A 6,504-nucleotide genomic window follows, 5' to 3' on the forward strand; every position below is an offset into this window, starting at 1 on the left:
ATAGTTCTAACTGTTGCTTCCTGACCTGCATAAAGGTTTCTCAAGAGGCAGGTCAGGTGGTCTGGTATTCCCATCTCCTCCAGAATTTTCCACAGTTTATTGTGATCCACACAGTCAAAGGCTTTGGCATCATCAATAAAGCAGAAATAGATGTTTTTCTGGAACGCTCTTGCTTTTTCAATGATCCAGCAGATGTTGGCAATTTGACCTCTGGGTCCTCTGCCTTTTCTAAAACCAGCTTGAACATCTGGAAGTTCACAGTTCACATATTGCTGAAGCCTGGCTTGGAGAATTTTGAGCATTACTTTACTAGCCTGTGAGATGAGTGCAATTGTGTGGTAGTTTTAGCATTCTTTGGCATTGCCTTTCTTTGGGATTGAAATGAACACTTATCTTTTCCAGTCCTGTGGCCACTGCTGAGTTTTACAAATTTGTTGGCATATTGAATGCAGCACTTTCACAGCATCATATTCCAGGATTTGAAATAGCTCAACTGGAATGCCATCACCTCCACGAGCTTTGTTTGTAGTGATGCTTCCTAAGGCCCACTTGACTTCACATTCCAGGATGTCTGGCTCTAGGTCAGTGATCACACCATCGTGATTATCTGGATCATGAAGCTCTTTTTTGTACAGTTCTTCTGTGTATTCTTGCCACCTCTTCTTAATATCTTCTGCTTCTGTCAGGTCCATACCATTTCTGTCCTTGGTAGCCATCCTCTGATTAATGTGGATATATGATAGATATAATCATACTTGTCCTTTTTATCTCAAGGATTTATAGACTATCTTGTAAATTAGACATTTCCTCAGTAATGTTGTGTTCAGTCAGTGCTGCACTTACAAGCAAATTTATCTAGTATTAAGACTTCTTAATTACCTTATATCTTGTAACTAATCTAAAAAACTGCTAAAGCAAAGAATTATGGAAACTTGAAGAGAATTTCAACTACTAAATTTATTTTTAAATTTATATCTCAAATAAAATCCAGAGAGGATGGACTCTCTGTCATTGTTGTTAGGGCAAATGAAACCAGGTAACACAGCAAATGTGTCATTTGTTAATAAATATAAGACTTGCCCTTCTCTGCTTAAAAACTGTTCTTGTTCAGTCTTCAAGAAGATTTATATTCTCTATCTATAGCTACATCCATCTCTTTATCAGTGATCAAGATTCAGTTCTTCTCTGTTGTTCTAGAATTTTGATAAGCAAAATAAGACACAAGAATAAAAACTCAGAATTTAAAATATTATGGTTTTAAGGAACTTTAGCATTTTTATTCTATGTATGATGAAAACAGTACTGAGAATTTCATTTGATTATTCCGGGGATAAAATTATTGTTAACACTTTGAGTATAGCAAAAGTTTCTTAACTCCTTTTCTATGGTCCATTTCTCTAAGTTATAAACTCTCTTTATAATAAAGCCATTACATGTGTGCCATGCATTATTCTGAATGCTTAGATGTTGATTTATATATCTTCTATAGCAACATCATAGAATAGCTACTGATTATCCTCCTATAGCCAATGAAGAACCTATGGGACTGGATATTACATGATTTTCCCAAGGTTACATCAAAAGTCACAATCAGGAACCAGAGGCATGTGCCTAATCATTAGACTAGATTGCCCCTCTTTTGCTACTGCTAAGTTGCTTCAGTTGTGTCCGACTCTGTGCGACCCCATAGACATCAGCCCACCAGGCTCCCCCATCTCTGGGATTCTCCAGGCAAGAACACTGGTGTGGGTTGACATTTCCTTCTCCAATGCATGAAAGTGAAAAGTGAAAGTGAAGTCGGTCAGTCATGTCTGACTCTTAGCAACCCCTGCAGGCCACCAGGCTCCTCCATCCATGGGATTTTCCAGGCAAGAGTACTGGAGTGGGGTTCCATTGCCTTCTCCCCTCTTTTGCTAGTAATATATTAAAGCTGAAACATAGATTTTTATATAAAAACAGTCTGATCTCAAATTTAGTAGCAGAATGACCAACCATATAAGCCTTCTCTCTTTTTCAAAAGACAATTATTATATTATAGGATCAGGAAAGTATAGGATTGAAGCAGTCATGTAAAATACCCTGAGACATTGAATATACAGATATTCAACTGCCAAGCCAAATATAAAGCTAGAAATTTGACCTACAGTAACAAACCTAATAAACCAACCAATTATCTAAGTGATGAATCCAGAAAATAAGTTGGTTGTCTATAAGTTAGACTTGCAGGAAGTCAGACTGCTGTCTCTAGTTACCAGCACAGGTAATCTCTGCAACAGTCAACTCCAAATGGCCAAGATTTGATCAATAACTAACAGAGTCCCTAAGTTATGTCTGAGTTTCCAACTTAGGAGCCACTGGAGAATGCCAAATATGCACCCCAACCAATCATATACAATGCTGCTCTTCTAGTTAGTTTGCCTAAAACTTCTCTGTCCCTAAGCCCCTGCTCAGCATTTACCTGAAACTTTTCTCTTTTTCCTTACAAAGCTTCCCAGTTTCTCTGTCTGCCTTGGAATTGCTGGCAAAACAGAAGTGACAGTAGCTGACTCACTTCTTAGCCAAACTCTTTGATTGTTCTTATTTTTATAGTCTTTATTTCCACAATCCTATAATTTTTTTTAAATTTTATTTTATTTTTAAACTTTACAATATTGTATTGGTTTTGCCAAATATCAAAATGAATCCGCCACAGGTACATATGTGTTCCCCATCCTGAACCCTCCTCCCTCCTCCCTCCCTATACCATACCTCTGGGTCCTCCCAGTGCACCAGCCCCAAGCATCCAGTATCATGCATCGAACCTGGACTGGTGACTCGTTTCATATATGATATTATATGTATTTCAATGCCATTCTCCCAAACCATCCCCCCCTCTCCCTCTCCCACAGAGTCCAAAAGACTGGTCTATACATCAGTGCCTCTTTTGCTGTCTCGTATACAGGGTTATTGTTACCATCTTTCTAAATTCCATATTTTGAACCTGACTTTACTTGCTTTGGATAATGTTACTCTAGATTATGTTATAGTTAATACTATTCTTACTCAGTATGATGACCCATGACCAGACTGCCAGGCTGTATTTGTTAAGACAGTCTCTGGTTTTTCATTTTATAGAAATGGAACAAACAGATTTGGTTGGGGGAGAGTGCCACTGAAGTTAGATTTAGACAATTAAAAACACAATGAAATAGCAGCAAATCACGAATTGCTCATTACTTCTCCTTGTGAAACCTAATTTTCTTTCATAGTCTTTTAAAATTTCATCATATTTATTTTCCCTTCCCAACATAACTCTGGCTACCAACAAAACATGGGACTGGAAATTGATTCAGTAATTCAGGAAGTTAGTCTTTCTTCTATGTCCGAGGTTAATCAGTAGATTTTGTTGCATGTGGATGGATTATTTGACATGAAATGTTTTTGTTATCCTGTCTGTGTTTTCTCCAGTGATCCTTGAATTGTAAAACTATAGCCAAAATACCAAATTTCTTTGATTCAAGGAAAGTTTATGGAAACTAGCAAAAGATAGTTTGAAGTCAATGGACCTATATGATTGAAGAAAAATATAAATTTTAAGAAGTTTCCATTAGAGCCTTAGACAAGGAGATGAAACATAATAATGCCTGTATGAGTCATGACAGTGATAGAACAACTTCTCATGGTCTTAGGTGCTAACATACTCTAAATTTTCTCAGTGAGTTAAAATTGATTATGTCCTCCAGAGCTGTTCTGGTGGAAATGATAGGGACATGGGAGAGAAGCTAGACTGCTCATCTGCAAATCTGAAGTGGGTGACATGGATTTATAGAGTTTGTAATACATGTGAAGAATCAAAGAAAAAACTGAAAATGCAGTCCTGTGTACTAGTTATGTTCCTCAGTTATTAGTCACCAACTGAACACATAAAATGGCAGAAATGCAGATGTTCCACGGTACAATACATAAAGCGTCTTCTTATTTCCTTGTTTAACCTTTTGCCTATTCTCTGATATTCAAAAGTTTTAATACTGACCTCTAGTCAGCCTAAAATCCCCACCACAATAAAGTTTTGTTTAGTTGTTGAAGAATTTCCTCTGCCTGCTTTTCTTTGAAAAGAGTCACAATCCTTGAGTCCTGCTTCAGCACTTTTCTCCAGTTACAGTAAGATAGATTATAAGCTCATATTGGATGAGCTGTCAAGAATATTGAGCCTGTATTGTGCAAATAAGTCTCCAAGACCAAAATGACAAAGATTGCTCCAGAAAAAGACTCACAGATTCAGGAATTTAAGGCACAAATTAATTATAAATGAAAACCATAGTTATCTAAGAAACATAATTTAGAGCATTTGATTTTGTAAAATGATAGTTGTATCTTGAAATAGGAACATGGATAATTTTTGCAACATTAACAATTTCAATATGATAAAACTGTATTTATTTCTAAGTAATAAGAATTTTACTCCAAAGCCTGTACCCAACAATGTATTCTGATTTTTTGGAAAATTGGTTTAAATTATTCTTTTTTAACTTAGTTTTAAGTATTTTGATCATATTTGTAAAAATAAACTCTAATTAAAAATAGAGAATTCTTACAAAATAATATCAGAGGCTTCCTAGGTGGTGCTAGTGGTCAAGAACCTGCCTGCCAATGCACGAGATACTAGAGACATGAGTTTGATCCCTGCATCAAGAAGATCCCTTGAAGAAGGGCATGGCTACCCACTCCAGTATTCTTACTTGGAGAATCCCATGGAGTCGCAAAGGGTTGGACACAATTGAGTAACTAAAACACACACAGTGAAAGTTATACTTTGCTGGTCATGTTAATGATAAAATTAGATTTATTCTTAATTTTTTATCTATAAGCACTTCAACAAAATGAGTGGAATAATCTTACAAATCCATTAGAGACTCTGCCATTTACATTACGCTAAGAATAGATATTGCATGCTAAGTCGTTTCAGTCATGTCCAACTCTGTGCGATACTATGGACTATAGCCTGCTCGGCTTCTCTGTCCATCGAATTCTCCAGGCAAGACTACTAGAGTGAGTTGCCATTCCCTACTCTCAGGGATCTTCCTGACCCAGATATTGAACCTGGATTTCCTGCATTGCAGGTGGATTCTTTACCATCTGAGCCCCCAGGGGAGCCCAACTTTCTTAGTACAGCATAAACAAATTTATGGTCACTGTATAAAAAGGTATGGCTCAGATGGTAAAGCATCTGCCTACAATGTGGGAGACCTGGGTTCGATCCCTGGGTCGGGAGGATCCTGTGGAGAAGGAAATGGCAACCCACTCCAGTACCCTTGCCTAGAAAATCCCATGGATGGAGTAGTGTGCTAGACTACAGTCCATGAGGTCGCAAAGAGTCAGACACGACTTTCACTTCACCAGGAAAAATCTTGCCACTGTTATCTCCAAGTCTAGAAATTGAACTCAATGAAAATAATCCTTGTAATCAGCCACTTTATAAGCATATTACACTTATGGAATTCCAGCCTAGCTCTGCATTTAAAACAGGCAATTTAAACATATTCTCTGTGGATAAGCATAAGCCCTGAAGAGCTACTCTTTAAACTTTATATTTTTCCACAGAAACTAGACTTCAAAGATATTCTGAAAAACCCATAAAGTTTCAAACCTCAGTGTCCACAAACTTCTCACTCAGCTCCCATTGACATCAATCAGAATTCTATGTGCTTGGACTGAGGGCAAAGCATAACCTTTTAAATAGCCGACAATATGTTTGAAAGGACTACAAAAATGTCTGAAACTTCAAACACTGTGAGACTTTACACTTCGAAAGGACACTTAGCTTTAAGAACTCAACAAATGTCTAAATATGCTGGGTTTTATGAGTTTAATTTCAAATTTTAAAAACTTCAGGAGAGTTTGCTTCATTTATTTTTTAATTTTACTTTATTTAACTTTACAATATTGTATTGGTTTTGCCATATATCAAAATGAATCTGCCACAGGTATACATGTGTTCCCCATCCTGAATCCTCTTCCCACCTCCCTCCCCATACCATCCCTCTGGGTCGTCCCAGTGCACCAGCCCCAAGCATCCAGTATCGTGCATCGAACCTGGACTGGTGACTCATTTCATATATGATATTATACATATTTCAATGTCATTCTCCCAAATCATCCCACCCTCTCTCTCTCCCACAGAGTCCAAAAGACTGTTCTATACATCGGTGTCTCTTTTGCTGTCTCATATACAGGGTTATTGTTACCATCTTTCTAAATTCCATATATATGTGCTAGTATACTGTATTGGTGTTTTTCTTTCTGGCTTACTTCACTCTGTATAATAGGCTCCAGTTTCATCCACCTCATTAGAACTGATTCAAATGTATTCTTTTTAATGGCTGAGTAATACTCCATTGTGTATATGTACCATCGCTTTCTTATCTATTCATCTGCTGATGGACATCTAGGTTGCTTCCATTTCCTGGCTATTATAAACAGTGCTGCGATGAACACTGGGGTACACGTGTCTCTTTCAGTTCTGGC

This window comes from Bison bison, unplaced genomic scaffold (assembly GCF_000754665.1).
Source record: "Bison bison bison isolate TAMUID 2011002044 unplaced genomic scaffold, Bison_UMD1.0 scf7180017864387, whole genome shotgun sequence".
In the NCBI taxonomy this organism is placed as follows: Eukaryota; Metazoa; Chordata; class Mammalia; order Artiodactyla; family Bovidae; genus Bison; species Bison bison.